Genomic DNA, 25,435 nt, shown 5'->3' with positions numbered 1-25,435 from the left:
AACCTCTTGTAAAGACGTTGTTGTCGTCAGTTCTTTTCATGAAACCCCCATTGGTGGGACTGGTGGAAACCAAGAAAATGGAGGGGAAGCACGTTCTAGCCTTGACTGTCTATCCTAACATGTATGTGTCAGAATGACGTAATACATAATATGACAGAAATTGCCACAAACACAGAAAAACCCATTGGAGTGAGCAGATCGGTCGAAAACCAGGCGTTGCTGGTGATTGTTGCTATGGTCACAGAAACAAAAGCCCACAGTGTGGCAGCACTTTTTCGATTAAGCGCTGAGATGAAATGCTCCTCGGGGCACTGCAAGCACTATTCTGCCAGAGGAAAATGCTACATGGACACACGGCCTGAGTATTATTATGTTCCGTATTGTACGGTATATCGGGGCAGGCCAAAGATTTTCAAGATATGTGACGTTTTTCCTCAGGAGGGCACAGAGGAAACATTATGAGACAAACACTGCATTGAGTTAAAGGCAGTTAAGACACATTAAAGCTACTTGTGTATCCAACATAGTGACGACAAAGATCACATACTAACGTTTGTCTGTAAAAAATCGGTGTGTTTGGACTTTTACCCGCACTTGGAAATGCACAAGTACAATAACATATCCCTGAAATATTGTCCCCTATTGTTCTCTGTGAATTGATTTCACAAAACTCCTCAAGAGTGTAACACACAAAAATGAGCATTTAGTCAGACCACTGTGGTTTGCAGTGCAGCTTGATTCCCGTTTGCGTGTGGGCGACTGAGGCAGGGCTATCATGTTGGTTCGAACAAAGACATCATGAGTGTTACTGTCTCCACGTCAAGACTGAAGCAATAATTACTGTCATTCAAGCAGAAAGCTCATAGCTCAGCCGGGAATTAATGTGCGCTAGCTACACTTTGTGTCTTTGTAAGATAAACTTACACCAGCTGTCTGGGGCCTCGTTTCAGAACTACAACTGTCTTTTCACCACAGTTCAACTGTATTCACCTCTTGGCCCGCTGTGGTGTCACATGAGCTCCACATGTGTCCTTATTGCTTCTGTGAATTTTTACTGTTGTTACTGATGTTACAGTCACGATGCATTTAACAGTGAGTGAGCAGATTAGTGGAACTTAATGACACTTTGGAATTACTTACTGTGGAAGCTGCATTAGCGGTTGTGAGGTCTTTACTTCAGTTTTTAATTTTAGGAATCTACCTGCTGTGGCTTAAATGGAAATAAACCAATAACATTATGACCACATGCCTAATATTGTGTACAGCTGTGACTCATCAGAGAATGGACATGGGCCTTCTGGGAGTGTCCTGTGGTGTCTGGTAACAGGATGTTGTTAGTGGGGGTCTATGGGTCCTATGAGGCCTCTGTGGATCAGGCTCGTTCCAGTGCATCCCACAGATACTTGATCAGTTTGGGATTTAGTGAATTTGGAGGCCAGGTCAACATCTTTTTGTGTTTTTTGAGTTGTTTTATAAACCTGGGGATGTCATCCATCGAGGAGTGTCATTGCTATAGGGTGGTGTGCCTGGTCTGGTCGAAATGGATGGCAGATGTCTACAAATGCCAGATCTAAAAGTTTCCCAGCAGAACACTGCATTGTCACAAGATGGTCAATGATATTTTCTTCTGCTGTCATAATGGTGGTCATTATGTGGTGCCTGATCGGTGTAAGTGGCCACAAACAGAATTGCTTTTTTATAAGAGCCTTGAAATTTTTTCAAATAAAAGACACAATGGCACTGGTCTTATCGAAAATTACATGTTATTTTTTGTCAATATTGCTACCAATGTCTCAAATTAAATTGTCCGATCTGTCTCTGTGGTTCTGGTTTAGGTTTTGTGCGGTATCTGCTGATGAACCTAAGTTTTTATGGTTTAAACTTGGTTAAGATTAGGGAAAACTGCAGTCATGGCCAGTGCTCACCCTGCCTTTGCTCCGCAGAGACAACAGTGATAAGTGACACAGCCTCTGGGGGACTCCTGTCAGTTTGATACATCATAGTAAGCATTTGAACAAATGACTGCTTAAAGTCTCCAGAGTATCAAATTAATTTTAGTCCAAGGCTTGCAGTGGTGCGCCGACTAAAAATGAACTGATGTGCAAACCTTCCCTTAACATATTCTCTAGCCTGACTTTGACAGCAGAAGTTAGGCGTTCCCTGCTCCTTGTATCGGAAATTGTCATTTTAAAACACAAACATGGACATATTCATGGCACAACTGTTCTTTCACACAATAGTTTTTGCAAAGGACACGTTAAAAGTGTGAGTAAACAGGCAAAAGACACTAAAAGGAAAGAGCCACCGGAGCCAAACATTAGCCATTAAAAGTTAGAATAAAAAAGTAAGTAGTGGGGTCAGTTTTAACTTTATCGTGAAAGACGTCATTGTAGTTCCACATCGTAGAGACATGTTTAAAAGAAACGGAAAACCTACTAGCTTAGAGAGAGCCCTAGTGAAAGATGTGAAAGCAGCAGGTGAGATGTAACTCTTAGAAAGCCCCTTACGTTCCTATTTGAAAGTGCAGGCAATCAACAGTAAGGGAAAACACTGAGATGGGAGAGCGGGTGCGTTTGGGTGCAATATATTACGGAAAATGGAATTTCCTTTATCCGTTTTACAAGGCGAGTGACCTTTGCACTCTTGGTTTGCTCTCTCTTCCTATTTCTCCATTAGTACATGGAGACAGACAGGCGCAATACACACACGGACACACAAAAAAGGGCATCTGCTGTTTCTCTCCAAAGCAGCCCTGCAAATACACACACACACGCACACACACACACACACACAGGCTCACTGTCCAACAGTCAATATTTTCTGAAGGATGGCCCTCCCCTGAGAAGTAGGAGACAATCCGAAAGGGGCCCCCGCAATGAAAGGGCCCGTGATTGCATTCGACCGTAGCCCTTACAAAGATGTCGTACATCAAATGCCAACAGATAAAAAGCTACCCGCCGAAGAGTTAATCAGCAGAGTAGGTTTCATGGCCACACTGCAATTTGTCTCAATATCACGAAAAGGGGACAGGCTGTGATAAAAACACACCGATATAAACAAACACGATGCCTAAACACACAGCTTTTGCATTCGTGCAGCGCCGAAATATGATATCACCTCAGACCATGACGTGGCTCTCGTCTTTTTTTTTTTTTTTATCATACCATTTGCCAATATTGCCTAACCTTGACAGAGAACCAGGTGTGTGAATGCTTTTGTAAGGCAGCTTTTTGTACACTCATCTGTTTGCCCCCCTCCCACCGCCCCCCACCCCCATGCCTTTCCCGTCTCTGAGTCCGCTGGGTTTGACAGCCCCGACCAATTTGCATTCTGACTCACAGTCAGAAAGTGCCTGCATAAGAGGCTGTTAAATATTTTGCATACTTGCCACCTCGTACCTCAATAGGATACGCTGGTGTGATTCTTGCGGAGTGGCACGCTGGGCGGGAAGAGGCTTAATCACAACAGCTGTTAACCCCCGTTTCTGACCCCCTTGTATGCCAGCAACCACATTTCAGTCAAATTAATACACTCGCCTTGGCAATACCGGTGAAACAAGCGAAAAGATCAATGGCAGACCAAGGTATTTAACCTGGGCAAGAAGCTAGCCAAGTGAACCCAAAATACACACTGAGCAACTTCTTCTGCCCCTCCAGCGGAAAATGCTACATCAAAATATGACTCAAACTAGCTTGGAAATAGCTCTTTCTGCGCCATGAAGAAACGTGGGCATGTTCAGGAAGGATACGACTTTGACATTCCGGATCAACTCAATTATTTTCCGCCCGTGACTACACGTCTGGGAATCTACTACAGTACGTAATGGCATTGGATTATGTTGACAATCATCCGAGGACAATCATTTCCCTTGAGAAATCTGCCTCCCTTTCATCTGGAAACGGCATTAATCAATACTGAAGGCTCAACTTAACAGCCTAAATACAATACCTCCGATTATCAGCATTGCAGCTGTTTAACTGTTGCAGGATTGTTAAAACAAACTCCTTCAGTTTTTCAACATCTTAAGAGACTAGTTTCAATTGGAATTTGCAGATGATATCGAAGGGAAAGGCTATTATCGTGACATTCAGAATCTCAAAAATCTTAATACGCCTCAAATATGCCAGAATAGCGTACGCATCTAGAACGACTCAGACAAAATTAAACATTTTGCGAACGTTTTACAAATTTCCAGCAACAGTCAGAGTTGAGCTGCCGTTAATATTTGAAGCAGCTTCTTTTCCTCGCGTCCACTTTTGTATGCTGTCCACGTCCTAACCTTGTTTCAGGTCTCTTTGGAGCAGTCCATCCACCTTGCCAGTGGACCGGCTCGATTATGTTCAAGGCTGAAATATCCCAGGGGTAAGATTTTTCATCTGTACCTGGAAATCTAGACGTTCGTTCCTTAGCTCTCAGGACACGTCGACCCAGGCCGCCAGCATCAATTGTGTCACTCTGCGTTGACACAAGCGTCTGCCACTGTCCATTTACCCATATAATGAAAGCCAGGCACAATTGTACTGTAAGTACAAGAGCTCCCTTATCGTTCCCTACCTAACCATGCCTGACACCCTTTAGGTTGCATCTTTCCAGATATTTTTCAGATTTGAGGCAAACCTCTGCACGCTCGTCATGGCATGACCTTAATAAACAGAGAGGAAAACTGTCTAAAAGCTTGAAAATGAAGACCAAACCAAATCGGCCATCTACGACAGAAAAATACAAAAAGCTTAAAGCTTCAAGAACTTTTTTTTCAATTTTCAGCTCAATTTTCTATTCTCATCTCAGCCTTATTGATTCTGCTTCATTCCATCTGGAGACAAAAGACATGCAATTATTCTAAAGCGGCAAAAAAAGAAAAAAGAACATGTGACAAGTGCCACCAGAATTACTCAGTTATGCAAGTTGAACGTTTGCTACTTCAGGAATTGAGTTTCCATAAATTACAAAACCTTTTCTTTTCTCTGAAATGATGGCTTTTTTTGTTGTACTTCAAAATGCACATCAAAATATGTGAATGAAACCTGTAACACAGCCTACAGCATAAACTTACAGGAGAGGTGAAACATCATTGGACCGTCTTGTAGCAATTCATTGTTCTGCTGGGAAACTTTTGGACCTGGCATTCGTGTGGATGTTACTTAGACCTGTACCACCCACCTAAACCAGACCAGACACCCCCACCCCATAGCAATGACTCTCCTTGATAGCACCAGCTGTAGAAGAGAGTAGCACATTAGGCCACACTCCCATTTGGGTGGAAATACAAATGCTCACATAGTCAGTGTTTATTTTGTGTTGCTGGCATTTGTTGGCTGGAAAGCAAATGAAATGGCCAACGTTAGCCAGGCAGACGCATATATAATGTCGTTGCCAAGCAACGATCGGTGACATTACACAGAAAAACTTATGTCATAGTCTGCCAACGGAGAAATTAACGACACCACTCAATGGCTTGTGGTGTCATACCCGAACATTTACTCTTACCTTATTGAATGGCCCAGTTATGTGTGACTTCTGTCATCAATTCATAATCATTCCATAATGTTAAATTAATGAATCATGACATAAATACAGCATGAAGCTTAGCCTTTCTGCTCTGTCGTAACCTACTGTCATATCAGTTCACTGTCAACCTTCACTACTTTGATTTTTTTTTACATGAATTTAGACTTTTTAACATTTTAACTAACAACTTAACTACGACTCAACTGATGACTGACATTGGCTCACGTTAGCATCATCATGATAAAGTGTTTGCCGCACATATACACATATAGACTAACGGGGTCCCACGGCCACCCATTTTATAGCCCGAAGGAGTACATTTATTCGTTTTGTCCCCCTCTCTTGAGGGAGAGAGTTTTATGTTTTAAGTTGTTCGAAGAACAATACACAACGCAGCAACGTCTCCTCTGTTTTCACCCAGAGGGAGGCATGGCCTTACCAGTGATGTAAGGTTACTCTCTTCCATCTCCAGCAGGATGCAGCCTGACACAGACACACACACACAAAAACAGTTTAGAAAGAACTCAAGCAACACGAAGAACAGAACAAGGTGTTGACCTGGCCTCCAAACACCCTAGATCCCAAACTCAGCTCCTTAAACCTCATCCTTCATATAGGAACATAACATGTGCGCCAGATTTGTACTAGTTCTCCATTTTTGTCTGCACATTGGACACACACCCAGACACCTGAATACCTGTAAACACTCATTCTGATTTAAATCCTATTCCTTGCACTCGCACGTGAGCATGCACATCCTGTCACATATCCCAAAGGTGCCGTGTCCTTGGGAGATCGAAGTTTCGTCAAGCCGTACATCAGACATCTGCTAAGCGCCTCATCATGAAAGTGCCGAGGTTTATTCCCTCACGTCGCCGTGCCAAGAACAACTGGCAGGCGCCAAGAAACCTTCCACTCTGCCACGAAGGTTAGGTGAATGACAACGCTCAGATACCGAGACACAAGACGAGGAGACGGGAGACAGAGATCGAGGGAACATAAACAGAGGAGGTAGGCTACAGTCACGTCCGTCTGTGTTTTCTCTTCCGATTTCCAGTCATCTTTTTACATCCATCTTTTATTGAGTTGCTGATTGCTTCTCCGAAACTAAGAACAGCCTCTCTTCTTCCTGTTTTCAGACTATGGCAGGAATAATAATATAGAGATACACTCTGCCATAGTTTTCTTTGTCTTACTTGCGCTCTTTCATTTTCTCGCTTCAGAAAAGAGTGGAGCTAATGCTGCCTGTGCATTACTATTCAAAGGGATCCAGAAACCCAACCCTACCGCACCCTAGCTTCTCTTTGACTGAAATCAGTCGCTGAGAAATCAAATGAGAAAACGTTGTCTGACTACAACTAGAAGAATGCCAATATAACACTATATATATATATGATTTATGCACTGAAATATCTGGCAAAGCTGAATGACAACCTTCCTTACAATGCTTTTTCCATAAATTACTAATAACAGATTCTATACTAAACCAAATAAATTCATTCCAAAACCACAGAGTATAAACTTTAGCTAAAGTTGTGAATCTGTTCACTGTGTCCGTTAACCCTTGTTCTGCCTCTACCGCAGTGATAAATTTATCTCTGGGAATAAAAATGCAACGCTTCTTTTGCCAGCTCTAAACCAGTCCCAAACCCAATGTACAGTTTTGACCCAGAGATCCATCCACACATCCTGCACTGGAAGAAGTTCAGAGATACAGAGAGGTGTACTGTTATGTCCGTGTTACTGAAAGTACTCCTTCAGTACGTGTTCATTCGGAGCAAATAAATTGGTATGATTTTTAAAAGGATGACCAATTACTGTTCCTCAAAAAGACATACATTGGAATCTTTTTTGATTTCTTTGACTCTCTTTTTTCTATATCCATTTGGCTGTTGGGGTGAACACAGAAAATATTTACAAAAAGCACATTAGTTCAGAATTGGCCTACACTGAGGTTTACTTATTTGTGATAATGAATGGCATAGTGACCACTATCACTTTTATTACTTTCTGCCATCCAGACAGTGTTGTGTTGAGTTAGCTTTGTTATGTCTGCCTAATGCATAAAAGCTCATGTGAATTTATACCGAGCCACAAGCTCGAGTGCTAACAGTAATGGAGCGAGCCGTGCTTTTTTTCTTCTTAACTCTCACTTTACCGTTAAGAATCAGAAAATGTAGCAAATCATTTTATGTGTGTAAAATACATATTATCCTTTCTTCTGAACAGTAGTCAATATTAGTTTACCGGCATAAAAGCACACACAAAACGCATGTAGCTGCTGTTCTCATCAGTCTCCCACAACATTTTAAAAGACAGAGACAGGGGATCCGCATCCACCTGTGGATTGAGCACATGTGAGGCCACACCGAGCGTCCAGAGATGTATGGGCTGCAGGGTAAGCTAGGGACTTCCCAGGCGGCCTCTGGCCTGTCGATGGGCTACAGCCTTTCCCTCGGAATCCGCGGCGAGAGACGAGCCATCCATCATGCCTCAACTCACACTACGCGAGGCAGAGGGGGAAAAAGTGAGGAAAAAACAGGATGATTAATGTGCCTCTTGTGGGGTGAGTCTTTTTTTTTTTTTTTTCCGTCAGCGCGCATACTCGGTTGTGAGTGTACACTCCCGTGATGAAAACCCACGGACTTTTAAACACATACCTTCCTACACAGGTGCTCACACACAAGCAGGAACAGGCATACGGAAACACAAATCACCAAAAGGCTACGTTCTTGGGGATAGCAGAGGAGAATTAACCGATCGCAGCTCAACACGGCTTGGCTAACCTCAGTGATGAATGGAAAGGTACTGATTAAAGAGCAGCTACCTTTATTTATAAATGCCACTGCTGAGCCGACGGCAAGACTCACAGCCCAATAACCACACACACAAAAAAAAGTGAAGGCTTTACAAAATAACAAAAAAAAAAAAAAAAATGCTGTAGTTTTCATTGCTATAACGAAATCACGCCATCAGATGATGAACATATGTGATAGCTTCACCCACTGATCCCATGTGAAAGGCTTAATGTTATTTGAGGCGTCATTGGTACCAGTTAGTAATTACAGTGTTTTCGAAACAGGATTTAACATTGAGAAGCTGCACCGTGGTAATGATGTTTTCCACAGACAAAAAAAAGAGAAGAGAAGCCCAAGGTAATTTATATATTGGAGCAAAATTTAAAAGATGGCATGAAAAAAAAAAAAAAATGTGATGCAGGAATTTGGTTGGTGTACACCACTTAGTTCTTAAATACTTCCGTAATGCATTTGATGATCGGGCCGAGTGCCTGCAAAAATGAAGAGCTTCTCTGATTCTTCCCTAATGGTTCCTTTCCAAGCATTGTGCTCCATATAACCGAATGAGCACAATGAGGATCGGTTACATTGTGAAAGAAAGAGGGGAGTCTGGCCATTAAAAGCGCCACACTCAAGAGTTTTTTTTTTTTTTTGTTTTTTTTTTGTCTGGCCACAAAGGATGCCGGCGAGCTCATAAGCCGCACATTAATATGGCCGCAGATCAATGGGGCTGTGAGCGGTCTGAAGGTATTGTTGATGTATTGGCTGGATTTACGAGGGCGCGGAGATGGATGTGGCATCGGGGCGACTGGAAGGAAGGCTCATGTGCTCTTGGCGTGCAAGCGCAACAACTACAATTACTTTAGCTTTTGCAAAAGTACATGTGCAATAACTGAAAAGAGGTCTATAAATGAATGTATTAAGAAGTTAAATGATAATATATAGTATTAAATTAACTGTGTGTGTGCGTAATCTGGGAGATTATACAGAAGCGTCGTAATATGATTAAGATAACCTGTTCGAAATTCGTTTTTTGTTGTTATTTATTTAAAGGAAACATGTCAGTCTCGCAAATCCTAACTTCTCTTGACGCTTTTTTAGCGTTTCTAGATAAACGGTGCCACTTTAAAAATTTTCCTCCAACTTTGCTCAGCCACGGTGGATTTTTTTTGTTTTTACACTGAGACAGGTGATGCTAGGAGTCTGTTTTGAGCCATCGCCGAGTTTGACATATCAGAACGAGTAATGGAAAAATATCGACTGGCGCACAGGCTGAAGTGGTTTTTTAGGGACGTTCTGTCTGTTACTCCGTCCCAGCCTGGGCGGGGCTACGTTGGCCCCGGGCCCCAGACTATCAGTCAGGCTGATGTATAGGTCCACAGGGTACAAATGAAACCTGTCACAACAAGGGTAATGATGTCAGAGTCACTATAGCTCACCGCTGGAGGAGCGGAGGGAAGGGGGGGAGAGGTGAGGGGATAGGAAGATGTTGAGGAGAAAGAATGGGGAGGAGAGGGCGAAACAGAGGAAAGGGAGCAAATGAAGAAGACGAAGAATAGAAAAGCAGAGGTTGATGATGGCTAAAAGAATGTCGGTGAAAGAGAGCAAAAATAAAGTCAAACATAAGGACAGGTAGATAAAGAAAAGGAGTTGTGGAGAAACCATGTGAAAAACTGATGTGTAGAAAAGATTGGATGAAGACGGATACTTGAATTAAAGGACAGGAGCAGAGAAGAGGACAGGGGCGTGAATTAGTGGCAAATAATGGAGGTAAAAAGGGATGCGTAGAAATAGAAAGTGATGAGAAGAGGTATGGGAATAGAAACATCTCAAAAGTGCAGGTGTGAACATTAAGCCTTGACCTTTTTGATTTTCTAATCTAGCGTTCATTGATTTTTGTATGCGATGAGCTATCAACAAAACAAAAAATTCACAGTGTGAAGTATTTTTTTTCTTTTACATTCGAAGACAAAGAAGCTGCGGGAGCAGGAGCGCGTCGTCCACGGAGGAGTACAGTAGTTGACATGGACAGGATTTTAAAAAGACCAGTGTCCTCTTTGCCTTGCGTTTTTTTTCTTTTTTTCCTTCTCCCCGTCTCTGATACCTCTGTGTTTTCTCAACCTCTCTGTCATTCTCCCTCCCCGTCCTCATCCTCCATTATCATTGACATCATCCTTTCCGATGCACTCACTCCACTCCGCCTGCGACACGTCCACGCACGTACGTACGCGCGGACGCTGCCTGCATCCTCCCTTCCCTTGCCTTTCTAGCAATCTCCCCTCCCCATCTCAAGACGTGGCCACTAATGGATTGAAAGTCTTGGAGAAGAAGCAACAGTCATTTAAAGATTAATGTCAGGCCTAGTATTCTGAAGGACAGTCGGCCCAGCCTCTGTGTGTGTGTGTGTGTGTGTGTGTGTCTGTGTGTGTGTGTGTGTAAGTGTGTCCAGTAGAGGACGTGCACATGTCATCTCTGCAAAGATGCCCTCTTCATTATTAGCCATTAGGCAAAGAGGGAGAGAGGAAGAAGTAAGAGAGGGTTAGCTGGCCGGCCCATACAAGCACACATCACGGCTTGTCACTTCCTCCTCAATGCCCACTACTACGTAGCCATTAAAACCAAGGACTTTCATCAATTAACATGCCGCTCTCATGCATAAATACAAAAAGGCTCTTGACTGCCTTTGAAATATGCCTCTTTGCTGCAACCAAATTCAGTTTTAACCAGTGATCTAATCTTCTATTTAGCTTTAAAGCCACGCTCGGTTATGTTGGCCTTCATGTTCATTTATCCGCTTCTGCAGGAGCCAAAGTATATTTAATATTTAAAATACTGTTTTCAATTCGTATTTTGCACGTGACCCCGCCGGCAGTAAATAAGAACCAGAGAGAGGCAGAGAAGCTGGGCAACGGTGTTCACCGCAACATACCTGGTTCACAAGAGTCTGCAGACTTTAGTTTTGAAGCTGAATTAAGACATACATGTAGGAAGCCTGGGCACATATGAGGGAACATAAAAGAAAAATTTGTTTCCAGAGTTTACGAGACGTAAGGACAGCTCCTCAACATGGAGGTAATACGAGACCATTTCTGGCAAGGGTTAACTTTTCTCACATCTACTGCAGAAAAAAAGTATAACTGTACTCTACTCTACTCTGGAAGTCTCATAACTGGCACGTCACATTTCATTTTTTAGTGCAGCCAAAACATCCTTGAGCGAGACACTGAACCCGTGGCTGCTCAGTTCAAATCCTTCTGAATAGTAATAACAGCTGAGACAACACAGCTCTGTTGCGCTGCAAGGACGCGAATGCCTGTAAACCTTCATCATGTCTTCATCAACACCTCAGATTGTCCAGAATGCCTGAGCACCTCTGCCACGGAATATTTCAGAGCTCTCATCAATGGGGTGAAAACATTCACCTTTGTGTGGCGATGCGGTTTCCGTGCGAGTTTTGCAGTCGCTTCGATCTGAACTTCGTCCTTAAACGTGGCAGTCAAATGAGAGATAATTTGTGAAGCAATTTTCCCCCCAGTGTTTTTTAGATAAATCAATAGCAGAGGAGATTATTTATTGTTCTCTCAAGCAACTGATCATTCCCGTTCTTCCTGCAGTGGAAATGAAGAGTGGACTTGCATATAAATTTTCTAGTATTGAACAGCGAGGTAATCTGAGGGGCAGACACTGAGAAATACGCGCACATGCACAGCAGACAACGAAATGATTACAGCAGTAAATGGAGCGAACGGGAATGTCCTAAATGCACTGAGATTCGTACACCGAGACGACACGCCACACACGTGCTCAACACGCGTACCCTACTTAAGCGGGCGGCCGCCCCTCAAAACACCCGTGCACGTTGTCCTCTCTGTAGAGAAAGAGACGCACTTTGAACATCTGTGGCGTGTGCTCCTGTGAAGCCAGTGAAACCAGCAGCCTGAGCTCGACTAAATATTTAATATGCCTGTCTGATGGTCATGATCGCTTTTAAGAACAACAGATGAAAACAAAGGACGCCTGGCGGAAAAAAAAAAAAAAAAAATCTGCACCGGAGGTTAAAACCACATCTCAGAGTGACAGGACAGGATGGTTAGAGGGAGATGGGAATGTAGTGTGGTTTAAAAAAAAAATAGGAGGGGGGGTGCACTCAAGCCCATGAAAAATAGATGACAGATGACTATCACTGATAAGTGAAACGGACGTTTGACCCGTGAGCAGTATATACATTAGGGTCCCATGGCAGGCTACGCACTCAAGGGCTACTATTTTTAGAAGTGACATACAGGAAGAATCACCTCTGAGCTGCGGTGAAATGACAAAATAAGTCGCAGGACTTCTTTGTATTGTTCAGAAAAAAACGTTTGACAGATATGGGGTGCTGTGGATCGGTGAAAATTTTTTGATATTTTAAACTACATGGTTTTTTCCCTCACAGTTATCTACAGGCAGTTTGACTGAGTATCCTTTAAAGCACATTTAACACCTGCTCACTACGGCAGGCAAGGATGAACACTGAAATGAATGGAAGAAAAAAAAAAGGATGGAGCTGGTATATCACAGGTGGCCATCTTAACAGATATGTGTATTTCTTACCATTTCAGGGCTGGAGTGCCTGTTTGCAGGGAAGGACATTCAGAACTATTAGTCAAGTAAAACTCTTCATGCGCTGCAACGCAGAAGATGGGATGTGAAAGCTGGCTAGTGCCGGATTTATGTCAGTGATGTTGGGTGGATATGTATACAGGTGGCCCAGTAATGGGGGAGGAGTTGTTCATATTCCACTGCTGTTACCGGAGCTGCATGTAGTGTGATCATTAAAACTGCTGACAGCAAAAGTAAATAACACATTGACCATCATGTGTCAATGCAGTGTTCTGCTGGGAAACTTTTGGACCTGGTATTCGTGTGGATGTTACTTAGACATGCACCACCCACCTAGACCAGACCAGGCACCCCCAGCCCACAGCAATCACACTCCATGATGGCAGCAACCATCCTCATCAGGATGCAGCCTGATAAAAAAAATTCCTAGATCCCAAATTGATCAAGTATCAGTGGGATGCGCAGTGGGATGAGGCAGAAGGTGGTCATACTGTGATGCCTGATCGATGCATATATAATTTTATTTTATAATTAAATTTTTCTGAACATGAAACTATCAGACATCTTTTGTAATTTACCTTAGGATACATCTGTTTTCTTAAAAAAAAAACAAAACATACCTGTTGAAGGATTTTTCATTTTTGACAGATGATTTGAAAACATTCATCACGTGTATATTAACTATTCAGTATTTACCACTATCTACGAGTTACATCTATATCTGGAATAAATTTGAATCTTTTGATGAACTTTCGCTGTTTTCTTTTCCAGACTGAATTGAGATATTCATTTCCAAACTGAGGAAGCAAAAAAAAGAAAAAAAAAAGTTTTCAAGCCAGAGCCGAGAACAGAGAAACACACGGGAGACAAGTCAAGGTGATGTGGGGTGGGGAGCGCGCAACGGGGAGATGTAAATAACTAGACAAGGAGGGAAAGAGGAAGGTAGAAACAACAGAGGCGATCGCTGGGGAATATGGCAGTGTTTAGCTGAAGGAGGAGCGAAGCAGAGAGAAGCAGGAACACAGAGAAAAGGAGGGAAAGCCTAAGAGGCAGAGGCGCAGACGAGAGGAATGATGGACAAGGAACACGGGGAGGAAAAAAAATTAACTCATGACACGGAACAGGAGCAGGCAGCTGGATAACCTGAGAGCTTTTTTTTTCTTCTTCGTGTCAATTAAAACGGCACTTTACAAAGGTATACAGAAGGAAGAAAAGGAGACAAGAGGATGTAACTGAGCTGAGGTGGCGGAGAGGTCGACGGTTGAGCTCACCCTGTCCTTCTCTTGTCTGTCATTGTGTGTGCTTTAAGGACCACTGGTGCTGCACTGAACTGCTCTCTCTCCAAAAGCTGAAGTCCAAATGCAGTGACCGGGCCTCTATGATGGTAAATGTGCGAATGTAGGGGGTTGTGGACAGAGGAAGAAAACATGCCTTCCATGGATGGGAAGATGAATCAAAGTGATGAACGGGGCGGCTGTGAAAAATCGGCAGTCCTATTTGGGGGTTTGTCAAAGGTGCGACTGATTTATTTGGTAAGGAGTGATGGCACGGAGGGTTCTCCATTTCCATGTTTCATTTCCAGAGAAGCTAGGTGAGCTGGAGGCGGAGGGAGATTTTGCGTGCGTTTCTTTTCTTATTGTGTGGAAAGAGAAGGAAGGGGCAGGGAGTAAAAGAGGTCAAAAGAGAACCAGGGAAAGAAAAGTAAGAGGGACAGGGGCAAGAAAGTGTGAGGCAAGCAGATGGAGAATAAGAAGCAGATAGGTTCACCTCTCATTAGCTCGCCTGCCACACACTACGCCACAGAGCAATGTGCCTCCCAAGGACATGAATTAAACAGAGAGCCAACTACCTCAGAGAAAAGCAGCCCTGCCAGCACTTAGCCAGGCCTCATAAACAACCAGCTCGCATTTGTCACTTCCTCTTCACCCAACAAAGCGACAGCAGAAATAAATTACTTTTAAGTAGACCTCGTTCCTCCGCTCTCGCCTCAGCAGCTGGTTTTAGCTAACAGCGCAAACTGTCGGAGAGGAGAAAAGGTGAAAGTCAAAGATACAGTCCAAGTGGCAGACTGAGGCATTGAGTTAGTTGTCACGACGGCGGCAAGCATAACAGTCTCAGCATAACTTATTTGCGTGATTCCAACCAAGTAATGTCCTGGAAGACGGTGTCACCACAAATAGATCTTCTTGTAAGTCATGTAAATTTTGTGAAGTGCAGAAGGTCTGCTTGCTAGGGACGTGCTGCTACTCATGCTATGTTAGTGCAAACTGAGCTACTTCAAACCTTTCAGGCCAGAAACACACCCTTTTCATAGGCCCCCACACTGCACGGGAGAATTCATACTGAAACACAACCATGACTGTGTACAATTGAAGACAGTGAATCAGTTCATGCACTGAGGCTGCATGAGTGATGAAGTCTCAGTGTTCACATCCTCCCAGGAACAAGGGCATTCTACGCAATGTGTGACAGCTACAGAGAGGAGTCTCAGGGTTCCTCTCTTGGGACGTGAGTCGGAGTTCAGTCACGGCGTTGTGAGCGAGGACAGAATATCACGTTCTCCAAACCATATCAGTGAGAGGCAGCAAATGGAATGTAAAGATGTGACTTGTTTGAAAGGCGATATACAGAATCGGAGTAATACGCTTACAGCCCCGTCCAGATTCCCTCAAATCCTTCAAAGCAGGGCTGCAAAGGTTGACCCAAAATACTTCAAAAGCTCTTCATCACTCATCCTCCTTCTTATTATCTATCTGTTCCTCAACAGCTGGGATACACTCTCCTTTTCACCTCATACATCTCTGGAACCTCTCTTGGAAAGGAGAGAACAAAAAGATCAAGGAAACGGACAGGTTATTTAAATTCTTGACATGCCAGCAATGCCATGGGTTTGCACAGCCACCCAGGAAAGGAATCATGAAACACTACAGAGCTAGATGCATCAGCCAGAAGGACCACCTGCACCCAGTTGTTTGCATGTGGAACCCTTCACTAAGCACCTCAGTTAATGAATTTAGGAATCTTGTTGGTGTAAAACAATGGTCTCGAATCTACACGGTTTCCTTCCCCGATTCTCCGGTGTAATCGTGGTTAATACCCTGTTAGCATTCCAAGTGTGGCTGGTGTCCAGTCATTAAAGGCTGCTACTGAGCTAGCCTCTGGAGAAAACAGAGGTTTGTTAATCACGCAAAGGCAAAACAATTACTAGAATCCCATAATCAATGTCAACGGACATGCAATAAATCCTGGGTGGCAGCTTTGGGGGAGAAATGGTGGGAAATGGGATCCTACTAATTAAAGACAAACCAGCTGGTATGTTATCGTTAGTTAATAGGCATGCCTCCGCACCGTTTAACCCATCTGATTAGACTGTTTGACATAGCCTATGTGATAGGCCCTAATTTTCTTGCTACATGTTTGCTCAATCACTACTCGTGGAAATCCTTTGAGTTGCTTTTCCTTTTATTGGAGAGACTCTGTCGTGTAGTATATGAAACATCGTGCAGGTTTAATGAAAGGGAGATAAAACATGTACGCTGTGGGACTTTTAAAATAGCCACTATTATATGCAGCGCTGTTGTACAAATACAGCACAGTAAATGGACTGAAATTGTAGCACGAAAGAAGAAAAAAAAATCTAAATTGTGAAAATTTGATTAAAAACTCTTTGAGCGAAAGCTTTATAAAGGTCGCGAGAGTCAGAGTCATTGTGAAATTAGTATATACCCTCTCAGACTGCGCCAGACGTAATCTCTTGACTGAACAGATAGAAATTTCAATTCTAGTTGACTATTGCGTGATCAGAAATCCGGATTCGGCAGCATACTCTGAGCAGAAAAGCCTAATAGGGTGCTGGAAATTACACCAAGGGAACCAGGTAAGACAAATCTGTCCGGATTTATGAGAGCCTTGGGAGCTTCTAATTGCAGGCTACAAACCAGGGCAACAAAGCGGAGTTCAGGATATGTAACAACATTAAATGTTGTCCAAATCATGTAGTTCCTTCTGGCGTCTTGAAACAACGCAGAGTTTTCTAGATTTATTGTGATTTTATCCCGCAATTCATAAACCTGAATGCAAGAATACAGTAGAAGTTACACCCCGAAAGATGAGCACAGCAGAAATAATGATCGACTGTACAGGCAGGCATGCTGGCATGTCTCCACTTAGCACAATGGCAACCATAACTCTGCCATGATCAATAGACGTTCATGACTTGCTTTAAAAAGGTCCCGTCCTCCACCTGCTTCCTATCCATCTATTCCTGCCTCATTTCCAGTCAACTCTTCTACCTTTTCTCATCTATAATTCTACCTCCGATGCTCATCTAGATAATCTGTCCCCCCCCTCCGCCTAGCATCCTTCTTGTATCTCTTCTTGTCTTCTGTCTCCTCCTATTTACTTATTTCTAGCCATTCTCTTTCATCCACTCCTCACTAGCTTTGACTCCCTTCTAGCACTTTCTTTCATTTCTCTTAGCATTTTTGCCTCTTTGTACCTTCTTTTCCCTACTATGCCTTTCTCTTATCCCCAGTTCAATGCTACCTCTTCTTTTTCCAGCACTCTCTTCATAACTACAGCCCCCCTTCTCTATTATTTCACTTTGTGTTTCTCTTCACCTCTGGAACTTGTCGTTGTCGTCCTGCTCTTTTGTTTCTTTCCCTCTCTCACCACCTTGCATCCCTTTCCCCACCTTTTCCTTTTCTCCCTCTGTCCCTCATTTCTTTCTCCAGCCGGTCCTCTCCTTCCATCTGCCATTCCTCCCTTTTGCAAATGTACCATCTCCCTTGCTCCCCTGCAATCTGCAGTTCACAGGTTTCCCAGGGCACATTGTTGCATCCCAACGGAAGCTTGCACAGCATTCTCCCATAAATAATTGAAGAGGCCCCACATGGCCAGGCACGCTCAGTCTAAATGGATTATTCTGGGAGAGATCAATGCCGGCTTGTGAGGGTTTTATTAGGGCCTGCAGATGAAATGTACAAGGCCACCGCCAATACTCTCCTCTCTTTGTCTTAATTTTGCTAGTGTGCGACATCTTCCTTGTCTCCTTGCTTGCACCTTCAACCATCCACCCCGTCGCAGTGGCGACCCCGCTACACCCCGAGAGCGTCGAGGCTGGTGCCTTACACCGCCGTTGTGAATCAGACATAAATGCCTCCCTAGGACGGTTTATGAATCATTTATTCTTCATGATTCCTTTGACTATGATGCAGGCTAGTAGTAAACAGACAAGACAGTGTCCTGATATTCTTGCTGTTGTCACAGTGCATCAGCGTCACTGACCCCTGCCATCATCGGCCTGCACTCACCAGCTTGGCGGGAAACATCCGGCAATACCCACTGGAGTTGTCACGGGCAAGAAGGGGGTGGAGAGGGGGGGGGGTGAAATGCTGCCGTGACCTTCAAGAGTTACGAGCCTTGGGAAAAGATGGTGGCTGCAATGGCAAATAACCCGCTGCAAAATTGTCTCCCCAAGGAGATTTACATCTGTCTCATCAAGTGAGAGCCTTCCTAATTGCATGCTTTCCGGAAAACGTCCCGCCAAGCTGGCAACCGTGGACAGCTTGTTAGCTGTTTGGATCTGCCGGTGGTAAATTAAGGGAAGTATATGACGTCTTTTCCCATTCTACTTAAACTTTTGTTTTGTTTTGTTTTTACAGCTGTAGGCTTGTGATTCCTCAAAAAAATGTTGTTTTACTGTCCATCACCTACCCTATCCCTAGACAATATATTTTGTAATGCCAGGGCAATACGGTTAAGCAAAATTAACATTACGTTGCAACACAAGAGGACAATGCCTCTGGATGATCTTATCACCAAACTTTTGTGATGAAAATGTTAATTTTCCTTTTTCACTTGCAAGTGGGACAAACTGCAGCAGTGATCTAAACCGTTATTCATTAACATTGGTAACTTTCATTTTGCTTGGATAACAGCTCAAGGTCTGTACACGAAGATAACCTTTTAAATCAGGTTCATATGAAACAGTTGGCAAAAATGGACAAACAATTTTTTCATATGTATCACATACGTACTCTTTTAAATTTCTTGCTAACACTTGACGCAATTTACCTCAAAGCACAAAATGGGATCTACACCTTCTATGACCACTGCACAATGGGTACATGCAACCATTGCGGATCTCTGGATTTAGGGGAAATTGGGATTCATGCAAAATGATGTATATTGGAGCAACCTGAAAATGAACCTCTTTTTCCCCCCCAATTACGGCAAATGCTTGTTTCTGAGTCGAAGTGAAAGTTAACACAGGAAGCAGCTTCCTGGAATAGCCATTATGGTAACTTCATTAAGGATCTACAGCCGAGTCAGATAGATGACAACAGATGAGAAATATCCTTTAAAAAAATGATGCAAGAAATCTCTTTCCAGTCAGTGGAATTACACAGTCATTTTTTTTCCCTCTACATACATATGTCTGTGTACTTTACACTACACCTGAACACGCTATTTGTTGGCATAATCTCTGGCTTTCTAAGCACAAACATTACAGCTGCAATTATCCTTGAGTAAAGAGCCTTTGGATGCCTAACATGCTGCCTTAACCTGATCTAGGACTCCAAATGATTATGGTGTGCTATTGTAACCAGAAATTGAACCATGACAAGGTTACACTTTTCCTTCCACTTTACACGCTTTTGTGATTACTGTGGAAAACAACGTAATCAAACCTTCCAAGCAGAAAATGAAGGGGTACAAGATACGTCCTCCCGCCACTTACACCTGTAACACATTGTTTTAAATTGGGATTGTGTCTGGCAGAGATGAATAGGCACGGCTTTGTGGAAGAGTATTTTGAAATGAAGCTTAACGCATTAAGACGGGGAGGGGAGAGCCCAGAGACTTTTACCCCCACCCTTCACACACAATTCCTCTCCTTGCTGAGAGTAGAGAAGACTTTTTATTTTATTTTTTTCTTTCTTTCCTCTATTCCAGGATGGCCAAGCTTCTCTCTTCCTGACATCTTGGCATGTACCAGGAAAAGTGTACATATCAAAGCCATTAAAGTGTCAAGCTCCACGATGGGCTCAAACCACGTCAGACTGTTCATGAGAACTTGTGAATAGTGCATTTTGTCCCCATTCTGACAGTCAAGACTTTCTCTAAAGAGCTTATATCTGAGCTATTTCAAATGACAAACCAGTGTTCAAAAGGCGCAAGGACAATTTCCTTCTTTTGCTGTTTGAATATTTCAGACCTTATTTGCATATGAATATGAAGACCATATGCTTTCTGACAAGATTTACTGTACATTATGGCACAGTGGGAGCACAAAACGTGCTCTGTCGCATTAAAATATCCCTCTTTGGCTTTTCTTTACTGATTAACCCAATTTAAATTACCTCTAGAGTGGCAGCTACTGAGGTTTTGGTTACATAAGTTAATATTTTTATTTTTTTTATTTTTTTTTATTTACTCCAACCATTTATATCAATTGAAAACTTTCGTATTATTTTCATGTAGCTCAAACGGCGGAGGTGAGAACGGTATGAGATGGGATACTCTAAAACTGACATTTACCTACTTAGAATTTTAAATTCAGCCACAGGCAGGGGGGGAAAAATGAGAGGGGGAAAAAAAACAGCCCGCTGTTTATCTGGAGGTGACAACTAACAAGCATTCTCCTGGTAATTAGACTGCCGCAGTGCACATGGGCGAAACTCTCCATAAAGTGTGTTTATGATTAAATATTTTCTCTCTTTTTTTCCCATCTCTTGCTTCTGTGTTTTGGGCTCCCTTAAACAGCTCTGCCAGCCATCCGCATCCATTTCCATTTTGACTGCATTAATGACATGCCCTGTAATGAGGGTGCAGAATGTGACTTGCCACACATCTGTCTCTATGCGCCGTACATTTGCACATCTGTGGCGGTGGCCATTTTTAACAGCCACGGCCTTCCTTGCGCGCCTGAAACTATTTGAACTGCCCAGCTGGTGACAGGTAAAGATGATTGAAGAAGCTGTACCGCCGCAGGAGCAAACAAGGGATGCTTTAACATGCCATCCAATCACACATCTCATACATACAGAGCGACTGGTTGATTGATGTCAAGAACAGAAGTGTACACAAGGAAAAGCTAACATGTACATCTCCATTACCAAGATCCATGTCACCAAATGGTTGCCATGACGTACTGCGCTGTAAAAATGATACAGGCTTCATAATGAACGCTTCCGAGGGCTCGTGTGAATACATTGTGGAGAACAAATGGATTTCACCTTGAACCTGAATGGTCAAGATCCCTTTTTGAAAAATCTTTTCATCACAATAAAATCCTGGACCTGGCAGGGATTTGGGGGTAAGTTCACATTTTCTACAGATTACATGATGTTTTCTTGAAAAATTATTTTACTTTTAGTACAAAATCATCATGGATTCTTACTGGACCTACTAAGAACCAACGCTGCACCGCTACATTACAGAGTGTGTGGTCCCTATGCATGTCCAGTATGGGTATTTGATTGCTCCATGGACAAACGCTGGGTGCTGAGACGCTTCATAAAACGTGTTCAGACCATTAACTATGAAGGAAGGACTCCGGGTAATGGCTGTCCTTCCACAGGCAGGCGGTTGCAGTGATTATTGGGCGGCACCACATCTTAATCAAGGGGAAGACCGAAACATACAGATACATCTATGCAGAAGTGGGCACCTGGATTATAATTAAAACTGAGACAATGGCGTCTTACAAATAGTAGAGTGAAATCCCATGGGTGCTGTCAAAAAAAAAAAAAGATGAAACACTGCAAAGACAAGCAGGGAGTGAATGTGAAGCTCTGTGTGTGTGTGTGTGTGTGTGCGTGTGTGTGTGCCTCTTTGTGTGCTAAGCCATAAACCAACTCATGCATTACATCATTTGTTTCATCACTGTGGTCCAACTCCACAATTTTGATGTCTTCCCCGCAGGAGCTCAAAACTTTCTGATGTTACCAAAAAAATAAAATAAAATCTATGAAATACGGAAAAGGCAAAACTGGAGAAGCATGTGATTGGTTGCCAGAATAAATCTGAGGCAGCACAAGTCAGAATATAAAGATTGTGCTATATTTCCACAGAGGTTTGGTGCAGTCTAGGGGTTTGTGCTCCCTCTCCTCCTCACAATCCACTTGTGGATGTTACCTGCCTTGCTCTGGTGTTAATTCATTGTGGAGGAGGAGGATAAGGAGGAGGAGGAGGTGGGGGAGGAGGGAAGGGAGGGAGGTTGGGGAGTCGCTCCAAATTTCTCATGTGACGGAGCATATCAGGGAATTGTAATCCACAGCAACATCATAAATTTGATTACATTACATAGCACTGCAAGCCTGTAAGCCATTTCCAGGCACCATAAAAAAGCTATAACTAAGTTACCACGGGTACAGAGAAAAATGAATAAAGCCATTTTCTTTTAACAACCGGGGCGCGGGCGTGATATTCTTCTCTCCTCTGGCTTTTATGAGCTTTGCAGACCTATGATGCGCTCATTGCGATCGAAACAGCAAACACAACAAGATGGGAAAACGCACAAGTTCGGGAAAACCATGAAGCAGATTGTTCTGTGGCAAAGACGTGGACATAAAATGCGCTGCTCCGTATTAGTCATAAGAAATCTTCTCTTACGTTGAAAGATAATGAATGAAAATGAAAAGATGTGTCTGTTCTGGTTTTGCGGAAAACTTTGCCATTATATTTTTCCCGGTGATTCTTTCTACTCCAATGAAGTGTAGCCTGCTATTAAGAAGCCGTAATGCCTAGTTTAGACATGCATTAGTTTTAGATGACATTTTAAATCTGGAATTGCTCGGGTTTGGACTTAAAATAACATGAAATGTATCACAAACTTTTACGGGGACAGCAGGGAGCGATTTTGAGTTTTCAGCATTCAACAAGGGCATTAGCACTTAGAAAAACTGGTGTCATTGCTGTGCTGACTCCACCTCGATGGGGCTTTGGAAAGCTCGAGTGGCGCACCTCGAAATAAGCCCCAACCAACTCCTTTCCACACGCCGCTGAGAACGTGATGCGCAAAAAAAAAAAGAAAAAAAACCCTGCCCGGGGTTGCAGACCAACACTAAAGTCCGAAATGTATTAGTCTTTAAACGAATACACACACACCACACGGCAGAGAGAGGGAGAGACAGAGAGAGCGACAAGCAACACAATTACTGAAAATGGCAAATGAGATCGATGCCTGCAAGATGAAGAACGGAATGTGTCATGGTCTGCGGGCATGCTCATATCAGTAGCTTCTAATGCAAAGCATCTTACGATTGACTTGAAACACCCCCCTGTGGAGATGCACTTGCTAGATGGAGACACCCCCTCACATACACACACACACACACACACACACACACACACACACACACAACCCCTCAACACACACACACACTCCTTCTCTCTCTCTCCCTCACACACACACACACACACACACACACACACACACACACACACACACACGCCCGGAAAAAAAGATGAATCAAAAATATGCATTGCGATCCAAAGCTAAGAGGGAAATTAATCACGGACAGGCTCCGTTCGCTTTTTCGCAATAGAGCCACCCAGGTTTGTTTAATTCAGGAGATTAAAATTGGAATTAACTCTCAGAGGGAAGAGTGAAAGAGACAACCCGTGCTTGTTACGACCATCGTTCAGAATGATGGATATCTTTCGTGTCCAAGAGGCAGATCTTCTCTGTCACCAGCTTCGGCTTTGTGGTGGTGGAGTCGGATCTCCAGCTGAGTCCGGGACTATCGAGCATCTCGCTCCATTGCTGAGCGACCGAGGTTCTTTGCAGTATTCTGAAATCATGCTCCTCTCCGGGCTCTACCTTCCCTCTCCGTGCAGGTGTTAAGGCGGCAGCATAGCGCACGTCTTGCGCGCTCTTAACAAATTGCTCGTGTCTAATTTTTCTAAGCTTTCGCGCAATGATAACACCGTGATTCAAATTCTAAGAAAAAAGTACCCGAACACTGCGAGTTAAACAAAAAAACAGACAGAAGAGTATGCCTACCTCTCTCTCAGCGTCGGAGTTCCAGCTTCTTTCTTTCCTGCTTATAAACCCCTCACATCTTCATTGTTTTAAAAAATAAGAATAAAAAATAAAAAAAAGCAAGCAATAATCCCCGGGATTGTGTTAAACGCGCGGGTCCTTGCGGCAGGTCCAACGAGGAGCAGTACGCGGGGTTCCTCTGCGGGGTTAAATAACGCTTTTTAAAATCCACCCCAAGAGCGCAGGTTGCTCGGGACGCGCCTGGGTATACGGCAAGAGGAGTCGCTCCCTCAGCAGCCGCCGCCGTGCGCACTTGGAGAAACCAGAGCTCTGTCCGTGCAGAGAAGCTGAGGGAATGATGTCATGCGTCCGGCCCTCCCTCTCCAGCCACCCCTCAACTCACGGCTTCTCTCCATCTTTTCTCCCCCCCACCTCCTATCATGCCTCTGTGGCAAGCTGCTTTAACAATTAACTGATTTTATTTTATTCTGTCCATTTAGTCGTTATTGTTAGTTGTTTGGTTTTCACTGAGTAACCCGTAGATAAAGTGGACGGGGAAACGCACACATTTGATCTGAACTGATTTTGGGGAAATGTTACTTTAACTCGATGGAATGCAATACGCTCATCGAATGTTTGCAGAATCTAAATGAACCATGTCATGCACTGTCACAGCAATCTGTCACTTGGTTGTTGAGCAGTGGGAAAATTCCCACCCATTATTTAAATTGTGGGCTTTGGGCTGGAGCACAAGATATGGAAGATGCGCTTCCAGTGGTGCTCCGCTTGACGCTTGAAGTCGCGGCTTTGCCCCCCCTCTTCACTGTGGGGGTATCGTCCAGTAACATCGTCAGCCTGATTTCACCCGGGACAAGAGAGAGAAGGAAAGGTAGCACGAAACAGACCAATGCACTCAGCGCACTGTGCCAAGGCAGCCTCCCCCTCCACAGGGTAACTGGCGAGTCTTAAAGATAAAGCATCGTGTCTCCATATCAGAACTGGAGGCTTCTGTGTTTACTGACAAGTAAAATATTTCGTATTTATCTACGTTAATTATGACTTTTCTATCTATATAAACGTTGGTATTTATAAATTCATTTTTTTTTCAATAAACAAATAGTTCTTATAAGATAATCCTTTAATAACAAGATAAATCTACTTCTTTCACAAGGAGGGTTTAAAAGTAAAGCACACAGCACACAGTTATTTAAAATGTACATTATAATGAAGTAGCCTTCAGATTAAGGTCAGCGAATAGCCATATTTAAATGATCTTCATATACATTTGTATTCCTCAGGATGTGCGAGAGAGCCATAACGTATTTTCTGCATCCTGACTTTGCTGCTGGCTGCTTGCTGGGGGAAAAAAAAGACGCTGGGGGCATTTAATCAATCAACTTCAGCTGCAGGTTTTACTTAATCAAATCTTTGAAGTGGCAGGGCCGCTTTCCTCAACTCTGTATAATGGTGCTCAGATGCTCTCGCAGGACAAGCTGAAATGTATAGCCTATAGTGGAGCTCGACTTGTCATGCTTCC

The 25,435-nt window shown here is 43.3% G+C and overlaps 1 protein-coding gene across 16 annotated transcripts in view; it reads right to left on the bottom strand.

The window, feature by feature from the left end:
- Positions 1 to 24,227, bottom strand: part of ptprsa (protein tyrosine phosphatase receptor type Sa) — a 212,882-nt gene extending 188,655 nt beyond the window's left edge. For 8 of the 16 annotated variants that reach the window (XM_047586753.1, XM_047586754.1, XM_047586750.1 and 5 more), the window contains exon 1: positions 23,920 to 24,226. The gene's annotated coding sequence lies outside the window, so the exon portion shown is untranslated. Of the gene's footprint in view, positions 1 to 23,919 lie in introns of all 16 variants that reach the window. The other 8 variants (XM_047586757.1, XM_047586760.1, XM_047586758.1 and 5 more) reach the window with 2 other exon arrangements.
- Positions 24,228 to 25,435: the final 1,208 nt, after the last annotated feature.

This window comes from Mugil cephalus, chromosome 6 (assembly GCF_022458985.1).
Source record: "Mugil cephalus isolate CIBA_MC_2020 chromosome 6, CIBA_Mcephalus_1.1, whole genome shotgun sequence".
Taxonomy (NCBI): Eukaryota; Metazoa; Chordata; class Actinopteri; order Mugiliformes; family Mugilidae; genus Mugil; species Mugil cephalus.
This window is presented reverse-complemented; position numbering and strand designations above follow the sequence as displayed.